This window comes from Cantharellus anzutake (genome assembly GCF_015039405.1).
Source record: "Cantharellus anzutake strain C23 chromosome Unknown EI90scaffold_26, whole genome shotgun sequence".
NCBI lineage: Eukaryota > Fungi > Basidiomycota > Agaricomycetes > Cantharellales > Hydnaceae > Cantharellus > Cantharellus anzutake.
Window position 1 is genome coordinate 814,296 of NW_024066976.1, and position 22,952 is coordinate 837,247.

A 22,952-nucleotide genomic window follows, 5' to 3' on the forward strand; every position below is an offset into this window, starting at 1 on the left:
ATCAGCTTCAACTTCTTTTTCACTTCTTCATCTCCAGTTTGATCCAGTCTGCAGCTGTTGGTCATGATGCCACATGACCTTCTATCTTCTTTGATCTGATACTACCAGTTATTAGTTAGTCGACTAGTTACCATCTCTACCATGTACATAAGACCATGTGCTGGTGTGGGCATGTCCCCCAGCTTTGCTATCAACTAGGTTTCTGGGGCATCCTTCACTGCAAGTGTTACGGGGATGGGGGAAATTCCCCATTCCTCGATCCGTTCTTATAGTGGGATGAGTGAGGTCATATCTGGTCTGTACCATAACAGGATATGTAATCGATGAGTGGTCCCAGTCTGGCCTGGGGGTGGACGATCGAATTCCCATCGATCGTGATTGGTGATGTAGTGAGCTATTAAGGGATTGATGGTAGGTAGTCGGAGATGCCAGGACGGACGGGTCAGCCACGGGTACTTGGTGCTCCTCAATGGAGCGTACCGTGTGCGAGGTTGCAACTTGTGAGATGGGTGAGAACTTCATATAGTTGCCATCGGGTACTTGGCATTCGCAGTGTGAACATACCGGTAGCGGGTTGATGTCATAAGCGTGCAATGAGGACTGACTAGTAGGGCCTTCGGTGACTTGGCGTTCCCAAAGGGAACGTACCGTTGGCGGGGAAACATGATGACTGGCGTAGGAGGGAACAGACGGTGGATGGGCGGCGACTTGGCGTTCGCGTAGCGAACGTGCCGGCATCACGGGAAGGTGGGCCTCAAAGTATTCACGATCTCCATGATCGTGAGGTGACATCGTATGTTGAGTACTGGGGGGAGAGCGGAGTGATGAAGACCCATAGGGTACAGATTCAATAGGACGATACACATGTCGAGAGTCTTCAACTCTCGACCTCGAGTTCTCGCGGCGAGGACCGTTAGAGGACTCGATATAACCAGACTTATAAGACATATTGAGAGTTGTACAGTCACACGGGTTCAGTTGAGTCACAGGGAGGGTTGTTACAGAAGACGGTACATGAGACAGTTGTAGAGCAGTTGTTAGTTAGCAGGAACCGCCTTCGGTGGTTTCCGTACAAGACACGTGACTATCTACAAATGGTAAGGTCGCGGGAAATCCCGCGAAACACAAACAACCTCGGCCAGCACCAAAACCCCAATGGGGAAAGCTTTGCACGAGGGGGGAAAGGGGTAGAACGGGTAAGGAGGATAGGGTATCGGGATAGAGGACGGAAGGGAGAAAGAGGGGAGGAGCGATAGAGAGGGGAAGTCTTTGACCGTGTGACGGATATGGTCATTGGAGACTCCGTATCCGTAACAGCAAGTATGCATGACCCTGACACCCCATTAATATACAGCTCATCAAAGCATATCATCTTGATGGAATGTCTGAGGCCTGAGGCGAATGGGGGAATGGAACATTACCGTCCCCAAACAAGTATACACCTGCTAACCACAGACTGCCAATCTAAGTCTAACATGATTCACAATCCCAAGAAGGATGTGAGTTATACTGACTTCATCCTGGGTCTCAAGGGCAGGAAGATGGAGGTGGGTCTCACCATATACAGTGTGAGGGCAATGAGTGCAGACCCAGGCCCAGCACTGGACTCACATGTTATGAGAGCGCGATATTGTCTGGAAGCAGAGAAGGGACTCAGGAAAGGAGGGACCTTGGCCTCAGTGACTCAGGTGGAGCGCTGTGCTGTTGCTTTGTTGTCTAAGGTGGTCCTTAACTTCAGGTTAGCAGGGGGAGTCTCTTGGGGGGACAATCCAGTTGATTCTGGTTCTAGTTGTTGACTCTGGTTGTCATCAATTTCAGACTAGAGGTACAGGAAACTATGTACAGAGTCTATATATAATAATACAGGAGTGGAGTCAGAGAACCCAAAGGGAACAAAGGGAACTGGAAGGAGGACAAAGGGGGACCGGATGAGGGAACAACCCCAAGGGTCAAGGGTTGGAACTCTATGGTGCTTCCCAAAAGGGCAAGGCCAAGAGGGGAAGGAGTGGAGGGGGTTGTGGGGAATGACAGCTGACTAATATGGAAAGGAAGCAGCAGTCTAAATAAGGAAGAGGCAACAAGAGGATTAAATGACACCATATAGTAGAGACTGTAGGGTCCGGAGTCAGAAGTCTAAGTCCGGAATATTGGCAAGATGTAATAAATGAAATGCAATAAGGAATACAAGGAGATAAGACAGAGGAGGAGGTCAAAGTCTGGAGGCGGAGATGTGATGGGGTTCCGGTACAGGAGTCTGGAGCTGGAGGTGTGGACCATCACAAGCTCTGGTCTGGAAGGTACGAGGTTGGGATTGGAGCCGGAGTGAACCAGAGTCGGACTGGAGGTAGTGTTGGACGTTGTGTTGGAGCCAGAGGTAGAGTGGGCTCTCAACAACCAACAGGGGGAGGAGGAGGTGGTGGATGTGGAGTTCTGGAGGAGGAGATGGAGGTCCAGAATCAGGAGTGGAAGTCCGGAGTTGTATGGATATGACACCACACATCATACCGCCAGAGAACCTCAGCCCCCTGCAGATATTGGTCTGGAGGCAGGACAGCCTGAACCCTCAACCAGGCTGCCAGATCAACGAGGTGGTGACCCTCCCATGCCCTTGATACCTGGCTGGACCTCCCCCACCTAATCATCTGCCACATGCACCAGGAGGACAAGCAGGTGCACCCCCTCCACCACCACCCCCAGGACTGGGTGCAATGATTGCCCTGTTTCAGAACCTGAATTCAATGGATTGATCAACAGTTACATAACTGTCAGGGCACACCCACCTGACCTGGGTCCACCCGGACCCACCCAGCCACACCACACCCACTCCCCGCTGTCCATCCCTCTCCCTCCTCCTTCCTCCCTCTCTCCCTCTTTCTTTTCTCTCTTTCTTCTCCTTTCTTTATTTCATTCTTCTCATCTTTCTCTTCCTGTTTATTCCTTCTATCTACACGGACCACCTTCCTTTGTATCAATATACTATTGACACGTCTGGCCCACACACCCCGGACGGCTTCCTGCTGTGCCCAGCATGCGTGCATGCACCAGACACTCTCGGGATCCCCCACAGGGACACCTGGATGGCCGTGGCTGTCTCCAAGGATGATGTGGCACTCATCATGTGACTCAAGCTGCATGTACACAAATGTACCTGAAGTGGGAACCGAAGAAGTAACCTTCTTCTCACATTCTCCACTTCAGGTAAGTAGTATAGTTTCCCCTTTTAATAATAATAACACATTCTCCACTTCAGTCTGAGTGGCCAGGGACTGCTGTCCCTTCCTGGACCTGCCAGCACACACGCCCAGTTCACACCCCACAAGGGCCCTTCTGCTGGGTGATACATCCGGACCCCCCCTACCCCGGACACGTCCCTGACAATAACTGTCAGGGACTGCATGTCAGTTCACGACGATAAAGGTGTTCCCGAGAATCCTAGTCATTGTTAATGCTGAGGTGCCACCCTCAGCGGAGATAGGGGTTATATACATGGGTACCACTACCCACTAGAGTGTGGCTACAATGAGATAGAAGATAACCGATAGAATGACAACATGAAAAGATAGCTATTCATTCGGATAATCGTAAGCGAGGTGTGGGAAAGGGGTGACATGTGGATGGAAGATAGAAGTGGGATGCTAAGCAAGAGCTAAGCAAAATTACCTGCATTCTTCGGATCACTCCGGATCATCTTACGGCAACTCCCTTCTGGCATAGGGAGTCAGGGTAGCCGGTTAGGCCGTGCCCTGACAATAACCTGGTGCAGTGTATGCAAAAATTTGGTAAGGCATTTGCGAGCCTTTGCACAACAGATGGCTGGAGTGCCTCCTGAAAGGTTCAAGGGCCAACTTGCAGACTGGTGGATGACAGTACCTACAGCCAATAAGTTGTACTTCTCCCAAGACTGGGAGGCCCTACATGACTACATCCTGCATTATTTCCTGATGCCCACATTAATTGACAAAGTATGAGGGCGATACCACTCATGTCGATACCACAAGGGTGAGGGTCACTCCAAGGAGACCCTGCTTGAATTTGTGATGCACAAGCTAAGGCTACTGCACACTCTCTATCCTTTGGCTGACACACCAAGTAAGAATGTCCTAAAAGGAGGTTACTGGAGGACGTTCCCAGAGGTTGGTGGGCCCACATTGTCAAAGACCAGGTTGAGACGAAGGAGTGTCTCCGTGGTGGAGGGCTTCGGCCTCAGCGACTTGTGCCAGGAGTGCTGTGCCAAGTAACACGTCCGTGCCCTAACTTACTAAACTGGCAACCAGGACTGAAGGGGGATAAACTCTAGTCGATTTTTATTACTGAAGTGTAACCTATGTACAAGTTGGGTATATATAGTTACAGCGAGGGCAGGTCTGCAAATGGTGGAGCCGAGCTGAGCGGAGCTAATGAGGTTAAACATTAGCCGATTGAATATTACCGACAAGTCGGGTTACAGGGTTAACGGAAAGGAGGGATAGGCCTGAAGGTGGGCTCTGCAGGGCAAGCGAGTGTATTGCCCAGCAGAGGTGGGAGTGCGCTAGCGGACGTCGGAGCTGTCTGGAAGCCTTCAGGGCTCCATACTTAGGGAGGCGTAGGTAATAAATTGAAAGGAGGGGGTGGTGACCATCGAGGGGTACCGAGGGGATTGCGGAATACAGGAGCTCCAAGGTTAGTGAAGAAGGAGTGGAGGTAGACTGGAGGAATCGGAGGGATCAGAAGTCGATGGCCGGGGAAGGATATGACACACATCAACATTGACCATCTCATCAATGTGATTGCCAACAAGGTTGCCAAGCTAAACTTTGAGAAGAACAGGCAAGGATTCAGTTGAGTGGACACATGCAGTGCTGTCATGGCATCAGGAAGCCATGCCTACCCCATGAGCAATTTCAAAATTACGAAAGAAGCCACCCCAACCTTGCAGACACTGTGGAAGTGCTTTGCATTGGGATAATGATTGTCCACCCCACAAGGCTGATTGGACCAGAAGTGGTCATAAGGACCAAGACAGTCCTTCCAAGCTGGAGAGTTCATAATGGAGAGTGTATACAGCCCTGGTAGAAAGGAAGGGGGCCAAATTTTCAGTCACCTATACAGAGTTTTGTACCTTGTCAGACTCAGATCCTGCAGATGTACCTGATGTAGAGAGCTCCAAAAAGACACATGATGCCTACATTGCCATGTGTGTGTGGGGAGAAATCCCTTGCAAAGAAAAGCTCATCAGTACGACCATGATGGTGGGTGAAGTCTATGAGGCACATTGTCATATCCATCCACAGCCACCACCTTCCAGCCTTCCCAGATTGCCTCTGCTCCTTTGTCTCCAACCTCAGAGCCTCCAGATTCCGCAATCCCCTGGTCATGTGAGGTCTCAGTGGGGGTTGCTCAGCACATGGGGCCATAAGTGATACAATGATGTGTAATTTATGGTGTGTGTAAGTGGTTAACTGGAAGTCCCTGCTTACCCACATGACTTTATGTACATTGTAATTACATATGGCTCGGGGTTCAGGGCTATTGCCCTGACATTCTCCCCCCCTGTGTTGCATATGCAATGCATACATGGTTAATGAGGAAGAGAGAAAAAAAAAGGGAAGAAGTTACATTGAATTTGAAATTATCAATGAGTGTTTTGTTATTGCCACTTTAAAGTGGACAATTTGTACATATTGGCTAGAGAAATTGAAGGAGTGAATGAGTGTGGGGCCATCACTTTGAAGTGAATGGCGATGCATGGGTATTGCAAAAGGGAAAAGTGATAAAAGAAGAAGAAAGTCTCGAAAATAAATTTCAAGCCAAAGATTATATATCTTTGGTATTCTTCCTCACTTGTTCCATGAGGATTCATTGTAAATGGTGTTTACACATGAGCAGTGGTGGATGTGGGTTGGATGGAGTAGAAGTTTCCACAATTGTCACTTGCAGTTCCTTGCATACAATATTGTGTGCAGGGCCTCGAGTTGGGGGAAGGTGTTTTCACAGGCACCTCAATGCCATATTACTGTGTCACTTTCCCTTTCCTCAAGGGTAGAGTTATTGCCCCAGAGGAGGGTTTTCCTCTGGGTTGTTCATCTGGACATCCAATTGCTGCATCGGATGTGATGATGTTGTTAGAACCGGGCGGAAACAGACGACTCCAGAGTGGAATCGGAGACTTAGCGTGGAGGGACCTTGGCCTCAGCGACTCAAGCGGAGCACTGTGCCATTGCTGTTTGTCCATTTGGTCCTTAATTTCACAGTAGGTGAGCAGGAAGTCTCTAGGGGGCATTTCAGGTCGATTTCAGACTAAACCAAAACGAGTATGTACAAGCGCCGATATATATAATGGAAGGGGCAAAAGCACAAGGAAAACAAAGGGTAACCGAATCGGAACGAAGATGTCCAAAGGGTAGAGGGAGTGGAGCGGTACCGAAGGTCATAAGGCAGGACCTGTGATACGTCCGAAAAGAGGTAGGGAGGGCGAGGCCCAGAGGGGCAGGAGGATGAGGGGAAGTGGGGATGATGACTAACTGGCTAGAATAGGAAGAAGCAGTAGTCCAAATAGGGATGAGGGGAAAACGCGAGAAATACATTACAAGCGGCGAGAGGGGGGTTGCGGAGCTTACGGAGGTTACGGAGGCAGGGTTGAAAGTCCGAGGGATATTGGCAATGGTGTTTAAGTAGTATGAGGTCACCAATGCAATGGACTAAGACCGAGGTGGAGTCAAAGTCCGAGGTAGGGACTATGATGGAGGCTCGGAGTAAGGTACGAGCGGTGTCCGAGTGTGAAGTACAGAACAGCGGTGGAAGGTCGTAACTTGGCGGAAGGGTGGCGGAGGAGTAACAGAGGGAGGAGAATGGTAAGGGAGAAGGAGTGGCGGAAAGGAGAGTAGTCAGGTCCGAAGGTGAGTATCGGAGCGGACGGGGGAAGCGTAGGAGGATGGCGAGAGGGGCGGTGTTCGGTCCGAGATGAGTATCGGAGCGGACGGAGATAGGGTCGGGGAGGTAAGGAGGAGGAGTGTTGCCAGGACCGAAGGTGAGTATCGGAACGGCAGCGGTAGGTTATGACTCCGGAGGTGAAGAGGGTGGAGGTCCGGAAGTCGGGTCGGGGTCGGGTATGTATGGATATGACAGATGTAGCCTGAGCTATGGTGTCAAGCTGTGGGCTTGATGAAGTGGGCACTTCCTGGGTGGGAGTGGGTTGTTGTGTTCCTGAGCCACTTGGCTCAGGTGTAGAGTATGGTAAGTTTACCATTCTTCCCATGGGGAAGGATGGTCTCTGGCTCATCTATCCAGTGCAGAGACTTGCATCTCTCTCCTGGTATTTGGAAGCTTTTTCAGTGCATTCCTCAGGAGTCCTGAGTCATTTGAACTGGGACTTCACATAGGCAGCTTCAGTAGCTCGTACATGACTTTTACAGCCTCCCATGGGTGGTCATGGGCTTCTGTGGATGTTCATGGACTCTCATGGGTACCCATGGGTGCTCATGGACACCCATAGATGCTCATGAACTCCCAAAGGCCATTTATGTAATTCTATGTGCTTGTTATTTTGCTCTGTTACAAGGATTTGACACTCAATGCTGCCACAGTGATGTGCAGATGGTCAGAGCAGAGGGGGGGGTTTCCATTGTTCAATCAAGTGTGAAGCAAATACATATTGCCATAATTAATGATGAAAGTTACTGAAGACAGGTAGCACTGACATGTCTATATTCACCAATACTATTTACATAAATTTTGCTGTGATCAAAACTGATGGAGATGTATGCATGTTTTTCCCTGGGCTCCTCACATGTATGATGCACCTGTGATTGGTTGTAAGGATTGTCTTAACCTTAATCCCCTCATTAATAATATATGTAGCCTCATTATGGCATGTACTGATGGACTGGGAGTGTGAGGCTACACCAGTGCTTAAACAAGCACACCAACATATTCAGTGGACACTCACAGTTGTGGCACAAAAATCAAAGTTCATATTTAATTATAGAAATGGGATTTTCCCATTTTTAGCCTCTTATGGGCACTGGGGAGTACAGTATCCCATCCCATGTAAATAGTTAGTATCCAACAACTATCATCACACAAAACCTGACCCAACCATGTTATTGTAAACCCAGCTCTCACAACCTCTGCCACATTATCTGTCATATCCATACAATCCCGACCTCCGCTCCGGGCTCCCAGAACTCCGAACCAGACGTCCAGAGTCCTACTTCCCTTCCGTCACCTCCTCCTTGCCGACTCCCAAGAGGTTATCCCACCTCCGGCTCGGACACCACCTTCGGTCCGACTCCGGAACATTCCGGGTCCGACCCCAACCTCAACACCTTCCAGACGAGTACGCAAAACCTATGCTCCTGACTCCGGACCTCCGCTCTGGAATCCCGTTCGCATCTCCATCTCCGGAACCTCCGGTCTTAGCTCCGACCTCGGACTTTGACCCCACCTCCGCTTATACCCATTGTATTGGTTAGCTCATTCCATTTAATTATGTTTGCCAATATTCCGGAGTTTAACTTCCGAGTTCGGACTTTCCAGACTTATGTCGGACCTTGCAACTATTGCATTGTCCTATTCAATTCCGCTATTCTCCCTCATTCCTATTTGGGCTGCTGCTTCCTTTCTATTCAGTCAGTCAGCCATTCTGTCATGGCTGTGCATTCCGGCCTGTTCCCCACCTGTCCCGATGCCACCCAAGCCCATTCCCGCTATGCAAGCATGAGTGCGAGCCCTGACCTCAGCCCTATCCTCCATGAGGACTCCCTGCTCACTCCCCCACTTGCCCCTAGGCTCCCCTGCACCTGGCTGACTCCCCCACAGCCACACCAACCTTCCTGCCCCGAGTCCGCCTCCAGCACCATGCCCAGTGCAACTCCTCTACCCCGCCCACTTGGCTCCTACAGGGCTGCTACCATTCCCATGCCCGACTCTGGCCCAACTCCGAGTCCAGCGCCGCTATGATACCATCACCGCTATTATGGCCCTATGCTCCTTCCTTTATTTATCTGTTATTGTTTGTTTTGACCCTCAGTCATTGCCGGCCACTGTGTGGCCAACCCCGCTCTTTGTTTCCTTTTGCTTCTGGACCCTTCAGCCTTCGGCCCAGGTCCGCTTCCATTCATTCTTTCTCCCTATATATATCCTGTATGTTACTTTATTGTACCTTAGCTCTAATATCGATTTGACCACGACCTCTCAAGTCCTGACCCCAGCAAGGCAACCCCAGTAAGTCTGAAATGAGGGCCAAGAGACAGCTAGGGGGCACAGCACTCCTTTAGAGTCGCTGAGGCCAAATGCCCTACCCTTGGGCCTTGTTCACAGCATCATGGCCATCGTGGCCTATAGCGGCCTGCAATGGCAACCTTCAGTGCCGACCCCGGACCAGTGTCTAACACATTCCCCACTCCCATCCTCCTTCTGTCATATCCATCCCCGGCCATCGACTTCCGGTCCCTCCGTTCCCTCCGGTCTAACTCCGCTCCTCCCTCACTAACCTCGGAGCTCCCGTATTCTGCAATCCTCTCGGTACCCCTCGATGGTCACCACCCCCTCATTTCAATTTATTACCTACGCCTCCCTAAGTACGGAGCCCCGAAGACTTCCGGACAGCTCCGATGTCCGCTAGTGCACTCCCGCCTCCGCTGGGCAATACACTCACCTGCCCTGCAGAGCCCACCTTCGGGCCTATCCCTCCTTTCCGTTTCTGGGTTATTGCCTACCTTTCCGCTAACCCCGCGACCCAACTCGTCGGTAATATTCAGTCGGCTAATGTTTAAACCCCATTAGCTCCGCTCCGTTCGGTTCTGCCAATTGCGGACCCGTCTTCGCTGTAACCATATATATATCCCACTTGTACATAGGTTACACTCCAGTAATAAAATCAACTAGAGTTACCCCCCTTAGGTTCTGATTGCCAGTCAGTAAGTTAGGGCACGGACGTGTCACTAGGCACAGCGCTCTTGGCAGAAGTCGCTGAGGCCAAAGCCCTCCGCTACGGAGACACTCCTTCGTCTCAAATCCGGTCTCTGACACCTTCCTTCCTCCTTGGGCCTTGGCCCTTCACTCCTCCTTTGGGAAACACCATTGAGTCAAACCCTTGACCCTCAGGGTTGTTCCTCATTCCAGCTCCCTTTGTCTCCTTTCAGAGTAGCTTTGCTCCTTTTGATTCTGGACCCCTCCTTATATACAATGTACATAGTAACTTGTAACCTCAGTCTGAAATCGACCTGAAATGCCCCCAAGAGACTTCCCCTCTGCTAGATCCGAAATTAGGGACCCCCAGGACAACCAGCAATGGCACAGCACTCTGCCTGAGTCACTGAGGCCAAGGTCCTTCCACACTAAGTCTCCGATTCCACTCTGGAGTTGTCCGAATCTGCCCGTTCTAACAAAACCCCTCCCCCCAGTCTCTCCCCATTTTTCCATGTGTATTTACAACCAGGAGCCCACATACAGACCCATGTGACACCCTTTCCAAGCTGTGGGAATGTGCCTGGCTTCTGCCTGCAGTCACACTATAAACTGGCACAGTCCACTTCCTTTTATAGTAGCTTAGCAGGGATAGGGAAACTCACCCTTCTTCTCAACTCACTCCTCACTTAGCCCCCTCAGTGAGTTTGAGGAACTACAGGCAGGATCTAGTGCCCCACTGCCCAGAACACTGCACACACCCAACTTGTCAGGGACAGCTCTGAAAGCGGCGAGGTCCCTGCGCATGGGACTCAGTGGGACGAATAGCAGCTGTGCGTAGCGGCAGTCCTGTCACGGGGTGAGCGTCCCCGACCACTTAGTCTGAAGTGGGAAGTTGAGAAGAAGGCTGCTTCTTCTGTTCCCACCCCAGGCACTATTATATACATGCAGCTAGGGTCACGTGGAGGAAGCCACGTCATCTCTGCACACAGCTGCAGCTCCCTGGGTGTCTCCGCGGAAGATCCCAGAGGTGGCCGCTCAGCAGGTGGGAGTGTGTGCGGCGTGTGCGGCGATCAGGGGGGCAGGGTTAGGTATGTAGTGAAAGGGAAATCGACCGTAGAATAGAAATAGAAATAGAGATAGAGAGAAAGGGGAAAGTGGGGGAGGAGAGACGGGGAGTGATAGTGGGGTAGTGCAGTACGGCGTGGGGTGCGGCGCAGGGTCAGGCAGGCATGCCCTGACACAACTCCGAGGTCAGGCTGCCCCTGAATGAGGGCTGAGTCCTGACAAATATGTTGTTGTTCATGGACATTCATGGTACCCATGGAGTAACATCTGAAAAGTGTAATATCTCCCATGGGCTCCATGGATATCCATGGGTTTCCATGGGTTTCCATGGGCTTTCATGGGCTTTCATGGGCTTCCATGGATTTTCATGGGGGGCCATGAACACCCATGAATACCCATGGAAGCCCATGAAAGCTCATGAAAGCCCATGTACAACATTATCTTCCAATTTCCATGAAATTCCATGGGTACCATGAATGCCCATGGATACCCATGAATGTCCATGAATGTTCATGGAGGTTTATGGAGGTCCACAGAAGTCCATGACAGTGCATGAACAACAACATACTTGTCAGGACTCAGCCCTCATTCAGGGGCAGCCTGACCTCGGAGTTGGGTGTGTGCAGTGTTCTGGGCAGTGGGGCACTAGATCCTGCCTGTAGTTCCTCAAACTCACTGAGGGTTTAGTGGGGAGTGGTTGAGTGAGTTTCCCTATCCCTGCTAAGCTACTATAAAAGGAAGTGGACTGTGCCAGTTTATCGTGTGACTGCAGGCAGAAGCCAGGTGCATTCCCACAGCTTGGAAAGGGTGTCACATGGGTCTGTATGTGGGCTCCTGGTTGTAAATACACAGGGAAAAATGGGGAGAGACTGGGGGGAGGGGTTTCAGGGTTGTATGGTCAGGTGAGGTGCCCTGACAATACTATAGCAAGTGAAATATCAGTTGAAATTGTAGGACTCCATAAAATATAGAGACCCATGGGGACCCAATCAAAGCCTTTATACATATGTCTTCACAGGTGTCATATCCATCCTCTGCCACCACCTCCAGCTATCCCTGATTACCTCTGCTCCACTGCTCATACCAACCTTGGAGCCCCCAAATCCCATCTTCCCCTCAGAGCCCCCCAATGATCACCACCCCCATTTCCATATATTACTTACACCTCCCTAAGTATGGAACCCCAAACAGCTCTGATGTCCACAAGCACACCCCTGACTCCATTGGGCCATTTAGTTGCCTGCCCTGCAAGTCTGCCTTTGGACTGCCCTCTCCATTCTCCTTTTGGATTGTTGTCTGTTAAACCTGTAACCCAAGTTGCCAGTAATATTCAGTTGACTGACCCTTGACCCTGTTATGTCAGCTCTGCCTGGTCCCTGCCATTTATGGGCCCTCTGCCTAGACTTCCCATGTATCTGCAAATTAGAGCCCCAACATGCTACTGGGCACAGCACTCCTGGCTTGAGTCACTGAGGCCAAAGCCCTCTGAACACTGAGTCATACCTCCCTTTCAAATCCAGTCTTTGACAACAGGAGTCTGTATAAATGTTTAGAACTGTGAGGCTGAATTGGTCCATTTCCATAGGTTTTGGGTGCAGGATAGGGGGTCAGCATAGGAATGATTCTACAGATAATGTGGCAGAGGTTGTGAGAGCTTGGTTTACAATAACATGGTTGGGTCAGGTTTTGTGTGATGATAGTTGTTGGATACTAACTATTTACATGGGATGGGATACTGTACTCCACAGAGCCCATAAGAGGCTAAAAATGGGAAAATCCCATTTCTATAATTAAATATGAACTTTGATTTTTGTGCCACAACTGTGAGTGTCCACTGAATATGTTGGTGTGCTTGTTTAAGCACTGGTGTAGCCTCACACTCCCAGTCCATCAGTACATGCCATAATGAGGCTACATATATTATTAATGAGGGGATTAAGGTTAAGACAATCCTTACAACCAATCACAGGTGCATCATGCATGTGAGGAGCCCAGGGAAAAACATGCATACATCTCCATCAGTTTTGATCACAGCAAAATTTATGTAAATAGTATTGGTGAATATAGACATGTCAGTGCTGCCTGTCTTCAGTAACTTTCATCATTAATTATGGCAATATTTGCTTCACACTTGATTGAACAATGGAAACCCCCCCCTCTGTTCTGACCATCTGCACATCACTGTGGCAGCGTTGAGTGTCAAATCCTTGTAACAGAGCAAAATAACAAGCACATAGAAGCTGTTACATAAATGGCCTTTGGGAGTTCATGAGCATCCATGGGTGTCCATGAGCACCCATGGGCACCCATGAGAGTCCATGAATATCCATGGGATGCCATGAACACCCATGGAAGTCTATTAACATCCACAGAAGCCCATGACCACCCATGGGAGGCTGTAAAAGTCATGTAATTTGTCAGAAAATCCATGGAACTCCATGAAAATCCATGAAAATCCATGAAATTTCATGAAATTCCATGGAGCCCATGGAGCATCTATCACCTCTCACGAGCTACTGGTCAGACCAAACAGCATGACTAGCCATTCATAGGATCCATAGCGGGTGTGAAAAGAAGTCTTCCACTCGTCACCCACAGCAATATGGACCAAGTGGTATGCATGGTGGAGGTCAAGTTTAGTGTAGACTTTGGCATGGCTAGGAGCATCAAGGAGGTCTGATATGTGGGGAAGCAGATAACGATCCTTCTTCATGATCTTGTTCAGTCCTTGGAAGTCAACACAAAGGTGGAGCAAACCATCCTTCTTGCAGACAAAGAGAACTGGTGCTGCATGGGAGGATTGTCAGGGCAACAGCCCCAAACCCCGAGCCATATGTAATTACAAGATACATATAGTCACGTGGGTAAGCAGTAACTTCCTTTAACTGCTTACACACACCATAAAATACACATCTTTGTATCACTTACAGCTCTGTGTGCTGAGCTACCCCACTGAGACCTCACAAGGATGTAGTGGGGCAGATGAAACCGGAAGCTAAGTGTTCCTCCAAGAACATGTGAAGAGCTTCAAGTTCCAGGGGAGAGAGGGAGTAAAGGGTTCCTAGGGGTGGTGATTGTCATATCCATCCACGGCCATTGTCTTCCACTACCTCTGATCCTTCCGGACTACCTCTGCTCCTTCTTCACTAACCTTGGAGCTCCTGTATTCTGCAATCACCTCCACCTCCCTCGATGGTCACCACCCCCTCTTTTCAATATATTACCTATGCCTCCCTAAGTACGGAGCCCCAAAGGCTTCCAGACAGCTCTGACATCTGCTAGCACACTCCCGCCTCTGCTGGGCAATTCACTTGCTTGCCCTGCAAGTCCACCTTCGGGCCTATCCCTCCTTTCCGTTTCTGGGTTATCACCTGCCATTCCGCTAACCCTGTAACCCGACTTGTCAGTAATATTCAATTGTCAGGGCACACCTGCCTGACCTGGGTCCACCCGGACCCACCCAGCCACACCACACCCGCTCCCCACTGTCCAACCCTCTCCCTCCTCCTTCCTCCCTCTCTCCCCCTTTCCTTTCTCTCTCTCTTCTCCTCTCTTTATCTCATTCCTCTTATCTCCCTTTTCTTGTTTATTCCTTTCTATCTACATGGACCACCTTCCTTTGTATCAATGTACTATTGACCCATCCGGCCCACACACCCTGGACAGTTTCCCACTGTACCCAGCACGGGCGCATGCAGTGGACGCTCTCGGGATCCCCCACGGGGACACCCGGATGCCCGTGGCTGTTTCCAAGGATGATGTGGCACTCATCATGTGACTCAAGCCGCATGTACATAAATGTACAGTGGGCAACAAAACTGTTCACATGTTTTGCTGTTTTGAAAAGACACACTCATACAGGCTTAGGAAAAATTCTGAAAATTCTGAGAAATTCATAGAAGATGCTCTGACATCACAAAATGTTGTTTCCATCAGCCCAAGGTCATATACCCATTTATGGCAATGTAATTGTCAGATGAAGTCACCCATTGCATGTGAACAGTTTTGTTGCAGGCAATAATTCTACTATATTAATACTTGGTATACCCCCCCTTTGCCTTGATTACAGCTTGTACTCTTCTAGGCATACTTTCTATTAAGTTCTGACACACCTCCTTTGGTATCTTCTCCCATTCCACCTGACAACAATCCCAGAGCTCCCCCACACCACTTGCAGGAGTTTCATAGTCAGCCAACCTCCTTTTCACATGCCACCAGAGATGCTCTATGGGGTTAAGGTCTGGGGACTGTGCTGGCCACTTCATAACAGTGTAGTTATGACCTTGGAACCACTTTTGAGCAAGTTTGCTGCAGTGCTTTGGGTCATTATCCTGTAGGAAGATAATGTCCTCAGGGGTTTTGTTGTAGAATTTGAGGGATGGCTGGAGTTCATCTTCCAAAATGGAGCAATAAAGCTGTGCATCCATCTTCCCTTCAATCCTAGTGGCATACCCAACACCCTCCCACAGCATGCAACCCCACATCATCACATTTTCACCACCAAACTTCACTGTTCCCTCAACCTGCCTATCAGTAAGACCCTCTCCTGCCTCTTTCCACACCCACTTCCTGCCATCTGACCCAAGGCGATTGATTTTGGTCTCATCAGACCACACCACTCTCTTCCAGTCATCCACAGTGTACTCCTGGTGCCTCTCAGCCCACAGCAACCTTGCCTTCTGATGGGCTGGTTTCAGAAATGGGCGCTTGTTCTTCATCACAGGCCTTAGATCAGCCTTCTGAAGATGACGACAAACAGTTTGGGGAGAGACAGAGAGGCTTGTGACATCCTGAAGAGATTGGGTCACTTGGACTGCATTATCAGCTTTCTGCATGCGAATGAGATGCTTTGCATAGGTGATGTTGGCAGGTGTAATGTTATGGAAATGGGAAATTTCCCAATTTAGACTCTTATGGGCCCTGCACACACCCAAATCACATGATATGTAAATAATTAGAGTTTATCCAATTATTAACCACCCAAACTACCACTTGTGAAAACATCTGTTAAACCATATGTTAAAATATCTGTAAAATCGCATGAGCTCAACCTCTACCCCCTTCCCTCTTCCTGCGCCTCGAATGGACGAAAATGGGCGCCTCCAGCCCCATTTTTGTAACATGTAAGCTTTGTTGGATGACCACCAGTGGACTTGGCAGCATCAGGGCAATTGTCACGACCCGGCGTTCCCCGGGGCCAGACGACCTCCTCCCTGACCTTCTCCCACGCCCGAACACTCCCCGCACACTCCGCTCGCCGCCCGTCGCCGTCTAACCACTTCCCGCCACCTCTCCACAACACCTTTCCTCTTTGTCGTTGAACGACCTAGCGGTGCAGAGCGCCGCGACCCGTTGTTCCATGTTTCGCCGCACCTTGTTATCTCGCGGCGAAGGTCACGCTTGACCTTCATTGTCTTGAGCACGTGCTCTTTGTTTGTTTTCCTGCTTCTTTTCTCTGCCCGCAATCTCCGCGAGATCTGGCGACTTATTCCTTATTCAGTTCCCTAGCGCTTATATACGGCTTGTAACTAATGCCTGTACTGTAGTTCGAAATCAACTAGAATTCACCCCCTAGGCTTACCTCTGTCCCCCGTGAGACCTCTGACTTTCTGAAGTATCGGGACCGCGTCGAGAACGAGGCGCAACGCTCCTCCTCGAGTCGTTGAAGCCGAAATCCCGGCTCACTCGCCTAAGTAGCCTCGGCCTCGAGATCGGTGGGGTTTATTCCTCGCTAAAGCTCGGTCGTGTGTAGGACGCCTATTCCACTAGCGGGCAACGCTCGGTCGCCTACGGCTACCCTCGGCGAAGATTCGCACGGTTCTGACAGCAATATGCAGAGCAGATTTTTGAGATAGCTCCAATGCTAGCACCAGTAATCTTATGAATGGAGTGCCCAGAGGTGCCAGAGAGTAGCAGAGTAATGATGTGTTCACAAGTAGCAGGGGCAAGAGGGTGCATGGTGGAGTGTGAGGGAAAGAATCAAAAAAGGGCCAGTATTTATGCTGCAGAACAAACCAATCATGTGACTTTGTTGAGACCTGTGTTTAATAAACAAAGTCATGTGACCAGAGTCAAGTATAGCCCTGCTTCTGCATTAAGAAAGCCAAGGCAACAAAACTGTTCACATGCAATGGCTGACTTCATCTTACAATTACATTGCCATAAATGGGTGTATGATGACCCTGCGCTGATGTAAGCAACATTTTGAAATGTCAGAGCATCTTCTATGAATTTTTCAGGAATTTCAGAATTTTTCCCAAGCCTGTATGAGTGTGTCTTTTCAAAACAGCAAAACATGTGAACAGTTTTGTTGCCCACTGTACCTGAAGTGGGAACCGAAGAAGTAACCTTCTTCTCACATTCTCCACTTCAGTCTAAGTGGCCAGGTGTCAGGGCACACCCGCCTGACCCTGCGCCGCACCCCGCGCCGTACTGCCCTACTCCGCTTTCCCCGCTATCACCCCCCATCCCTCCTTCCTCACTTTCCCCTCTTCTCTCTATTTCTATTCTACGGTCGATTTCCCTTTTCTCCATGTACCACTATGTACCTAACCCCGCTCCCCTGATCGCTGCATGGGCCGCACACACTCCTCCCTACTGAGCGGCCACCTCCGGGATCTCCCGTGGAGACACCTGGGGAGACGCAGCTGTGTGCGGAGATGACGTGGCTTCTCCCATGTGACCCTGACCACATGTATATAATAGCGCTTGGGGTGGGAACAGAAGAAGCAGCCTTCTTCTCAACTTCCCACTTCAGCCTAAGTGGTCGGGGATGCTCACCCTGCAACGGGACCACCGCTATGCATAGCCAACACCTGTCCCGTCAAGTCCCTCATGCCGGGACCTCGCCGCTTTCGGAGCTGTCCCTTCCTGGACCTGCCAGCATGCATGCCTGGTTCGCACCCCGCAAGGGCCCTTCTGCCAGGTGATACATCTGGACCCCTTCTACCCCAGATGCATCCCTGACATCAATCAGCTAATGTTTAACTCCATTAGCTCCGCTCCGCTTGGCCCCGCCATTCACAGGCCTGCCCTCGCTGTAACTATATATATACTTAACTTGTACATAGGTTACACCTCAGTGATAAAATCGACTAGAGTTGATCCCCTTTAGTTTTCGTTGCCAGTAAGTAAATTAGGGCATGGATGTGTAACTTGGCACAGTGCTCCTGGTCTGAGTCGCTGAGGCCAAAGCCCTCTGCCATGGAGACAACTCCTTTGTCTTGATCTGGTCTCTAACAGTGATGTGCCTTCCTCGTCAATCTTTAAGTTGTATTCATGATGTGGTGCTAGTATAGAGGCTTTGCTCTTGCTGAACACATCGGCAAATTCATGGTACTGCTCTGGAATGGCCAAAAGGTCAACAGTTTTGGAGGATGAAGAAGCAGTGTGGAGCTTAGCTTCTAATGGGAGTGTGCTCAGGCTATATGAAGTAGAACCTTCAAGTTTGCACAACTTTGCAAATGCAGAGCAGCTAATGAACTCAATGGAGGGAGTCTGGCAGTCAGATGCAATTGGTGTAATCGGGGTAGTGGAGTCAACAGGTGGAATGGGTTCCAGATGCAACAGAGGGGTGCATGCAGAGGCAGGACTGGTATATTCAGAGGTTCATAACGAGATACTGCTCTTTACCCAGTCAATCAATGGATTGTGGCGGGTGAGCCAGTGTGTCCTAGAACCATGGAACAAGTACCATCCAATGAGGCAATGTAGAAATTCGTCTGGGTGATGTTACTGGAAGCAAAATGGAGTTTATGTCCACTGCTTTAGTGATGACAGAATTTGTGGTCCCATCAAACAAGCGGAGAGACAAAGGTGAAACTGGATAGGTCGACAGGTTGTTTTTAATCATGAATTTTTCGTCAATGAAACAATCCGACAATCCTGAATCAATGAGAGCTTGGTATTGCTCATCAGGGGTGTTTTTATTAATAGGAGGGACAGAAGTAATGGACAAAGGAGAAAGAGGAAGTGAGGACAAAGGATTTGGAGCAACAGATGATGAAGGAGGTAGACCATTTGGAGAAAACAGTTTTCCTGGATCAACAACAGATGGGAGAGACAGAGGAGGAGAGAGTAGACCATTTTCAGACAAAAGAGAAGAAGAAAAAGGGATGAAAGAGATGGGAATGATGAGGGAGGATGTTTCAGATATTGAGGTGGCACTTAAGCAAACCTCTTTGATAGCATGCAAGGGAGTAACGCAACCCCGGGTTCATGCTGAGTCCACAGAGTTGTGAACTAATTTTTTGGCTCTACAGGAGGAGCCATAGAGCATGCAGTTTGGGCAACTCATGCCTTAGAAGTGTGAGAAGATGATTTTGGGAAGTCCTTGACCATGTGGCCAGACAAACCACAAAACATACAAAGATTCCCATCGAAACAGCACTTACACTCTTCTGGCATTAGCTTGCCATTCTCACCAAGTTTTGGAGAGAGGTCCAGTTTGGCTGTGGGGCATCCTTATGGTCTTTAGGAGGCTTTGAAACCACAGCGGAAGTGGAGGTGGAGGGAGTAGAGGAAGGATGGAAGGAAGGAAGTACTTGCCAATCGAAATGCAGCAGACTTGTCAAAGGTAGTGGCAGATGAGGGCGGAGGTCTAACATGTCATCCAGCTTCAGCCTTACGCTTCCAATATCGCACATTGAATGTCTGTGCAAGTTTTCGGAGGGCAGAAAGTGAAGTAGATTTGGTGACATGCGAGAAATCATCCTTGAGATGCTCTGGCAGTCTGTTGTAAAAGAACTGATGAAGTGCAGGCTCACCATAACCATGCAACTGTGTAGCATATCGATTGAACTCGACAATGTACTTGTTTATGTGATGTCCATCTTTCATACTCAACTGGAGGATCTCATCTTCAGCATTTCCCATTGGATCATGGGGGCCAAAGTTCTCCTTGAGCTCTAGGACAAACTCCTGAAAGTTATCCATCCACAAAGGTTGAGCACCCTCAGGCAGCCCTTCCAGAAGGTCCAGTTCAAAATGATCAAGGGCCATCCCCATCAAGAATGACTGCACATGAATAATCTTTGAGCAGTCACTCACAAAGGCCAGGGGGCAGTCCTGAAAGTTCAGTTCACACTGGATGTCAGGGGCTGGCCTCTGTCCAGGGGCGGCCCTACCTCAGAGCTGGACACTTGCGGTGTCCCAGGCAGCCAGGTGCTGGATCCTACCCCAAGCTCCTCAAACTCACTAAGCGGGATTGAGTTGTCATGTATTATGGAAGGTAGCTACAACTTGCCTAAGTGGGGATTGAGTTGAGAAGAAGGGTAAGTTTCCCTATTCCCTGCTTGGCTGCTATAAAAGGGAAATGTACTGTACAGTTCATAACGTGACTAAGGGTAGGAGCCAAGCATGTTCCCGTGATGCAGAAAAGGTGTCACATGGGTTAAGGCAAGTTGCTTGCCTTGACCCATGTGATTTTTCCCATGGGTTCACGTGCGGGCTGTAGTTATGAAAGGTGTGTAAAGATGGGAGGATGAGGGAAGTGGGGGGAGGTCAGGGAAGGTGGTTCTGGGGTTGTATGGTCAGGTGTGGCTGCCCTGACACTGGACCAAGAAGGTGCAGAGTTTGCAGGGACCGACCTGTCAGGGCACACTGCCGCCCCTGCTGCCCCTGCCACCTCCTTCTCCTTTTCATCTCATCGTCTCATTCTCTCATTCTCTCTTCTTTCCTCCTTCTCTTTTCTATCTTTATACAGATGACCTCTCTTTCTTTCCTACTCTTGTAGCATGGACACGTCCGATGCTGAGCACCCCATAGGGGCACCATGATGCCGGACGCGCCATGCACTCCTACTTGTATTTCCCCTCTAACACTCGGGATCGACCGCGGAGCCACCCGCGGTAACCCAGCTTCGTCCGGGGATGATGTGGCACCTCCACATGACCCACTCACACATGTATATAAACTAAGCCGAAGCAGGACCGAAGAAGTAACCTTCTTCTCATTTCCCACTTCAGGCAAGTACCCTAGTTTAGTCTAGCTTCCCACTCTAATAACAATACATTTCCCGCTTCAGCCTAAGAAGCCACACAGGTACATAAGCCCAAGTGAGGGCTGCCCACTATACGGTCTCACCACCCTGCTGCCATCCGGGCCACTAGCGCTGAGGGCTACACTGCTACCTCCACCTTCCTCAAGCTGTCCCTGACAGCAGAAGAAGGTTTCAACCTAATCTCCCCCACCTCCTCCAGCATGGTGACCGAAGAGCAGTACCAGGACCTGCTGACTAGGTTCCAGGAACTGCAGGCCATCCTCGAGAGCCACGTCCAGAACCCACCAGCCCTGCTCATGCCCGCACCCACACCTACCCCAAGCCCAAAGCACCCAAGGTTGCCCCCCCACCACCTTTGCCGGAGCGAGGGAGGACCTCGACCGCTTCAAAGCGGAATGCAGAATCTACTTTCATGTCCATGCCACAGAGTTCCCTGACACCCTGTCCCAAATCCTTTTCGTCCTGTCGTACATGAAAGGAGGAGCTGTGGGAGCATGGGCAACACAGCGCACGATCGCGCTGCTGATGGCGGGATCCCCCACGATCACTATGGACGAGTTCATGGCAGAGCTGGATGCCATGTTCCAAGACCCCAACCGGGAAGCCACTGCCCAGCAGAAGCTTGCTGCTTTATGGCAAGGCACTGACTCCGTGGATAAAATCATCCAGGAGTTCGAAATCCACGGTCCCGCTTTGCAGCTAGGTGACGTAGGGCTGGTAGACCGCTTCGAACAAGCGATCAACGCCCAGCTCCATGAAAGCATCTACCATCTGCGCCCCATACCAAGAACCTGGGCAGAATGGAAACGAGAGGCTACCCTCCTTGACAACCAATGGCAGCGCTTCCAGGTGACTCAACCCCGACTCCCCCTGTTCAAGTCACCCCTCCCCCCGCCAGACCGCCACCGTCACTCTCTCAGACCCTCCTGCACCCACCACTGGGGCCACCACCACGACCTGCCATGACCCCTACTACCCCACGACTACAGCCCCGCTGCCTCAGCCGATGGACCTCAACCGCTCAAGGGCAGACCAATGATGAGGGCTATGCCACAACTGCAATGCCCCTGGGCACTTCGCACGAGACTGCCCCCTCCCAAGGGTCCACCGAGTGCGCTGCATGCACCCGGAAGACCTTCGAGCACTCGCAGAAGGGCTGAGAAGCCAGCTGATGGGGACACCTGAGGGGAACAAGGAGGAGAGAGAGGAAGCAAACCCCTCTGCGGATTTTCAAGAAGGCGACCGGTGAGGGATGCGTCCTGGCTGCCTGCAAGCAATGATACCCAGTGTAAATACAGAGATACATGTGAGTCTGCACCGCTGTCTAAATTCCACTGGGTGATTGCCAAGAAACAGAGGAAAATCACATCCTCGACCAGAAAGAGCTGTTAGAACCGGGCGGAACAGACGACTCTGGAGTGGAATCGGAGACTTAGCGTGGAGGGACCTTGGCCTCAGCGACTCAAGCGGAGTGCTGTGCCATTGCTGTTTGTCCATTTGGTCCTTAATTTCACAGTAGGTGAGCAGGAAGTCTCTAGGGGGCATTTCAGGTCGATTTCGGACTAAACCAAAATGAGTATGTACAAGCGCCGATATATATAATGGAAGGGGCAAAAGCACAAGGAGAACAAAGGGTAACCGAATCGGAACAAAGGCGTCCGAATGGGAACAAAGGGTAGAAGGAGCGGAGCGGTACCGAAGGTCATAAGACAGGACCTGTGATACGTCCGAAAGGAGGTAGGGAGGGCGAGGCCCAGAGGGGCAGGAGGATGAGGGGAAGTGGGGATGATGACTAACTGGCTAGAATAGGAAGAAGCAGTAGTCCAAATAGGGATGAGGGGAAAATGCGAGAAATACATTACAAGCGGCGAGGGTGCCGAAGGCGATCCACAAAGCTCGGGGGTTGCAGAGCTTACGGAGGTTACGGAGGCAGGGTTGAAAGTCCGAGGGATATTGGCAATGGTGTTTACGTAGTATGAGGTCACCAATGCAATGGACT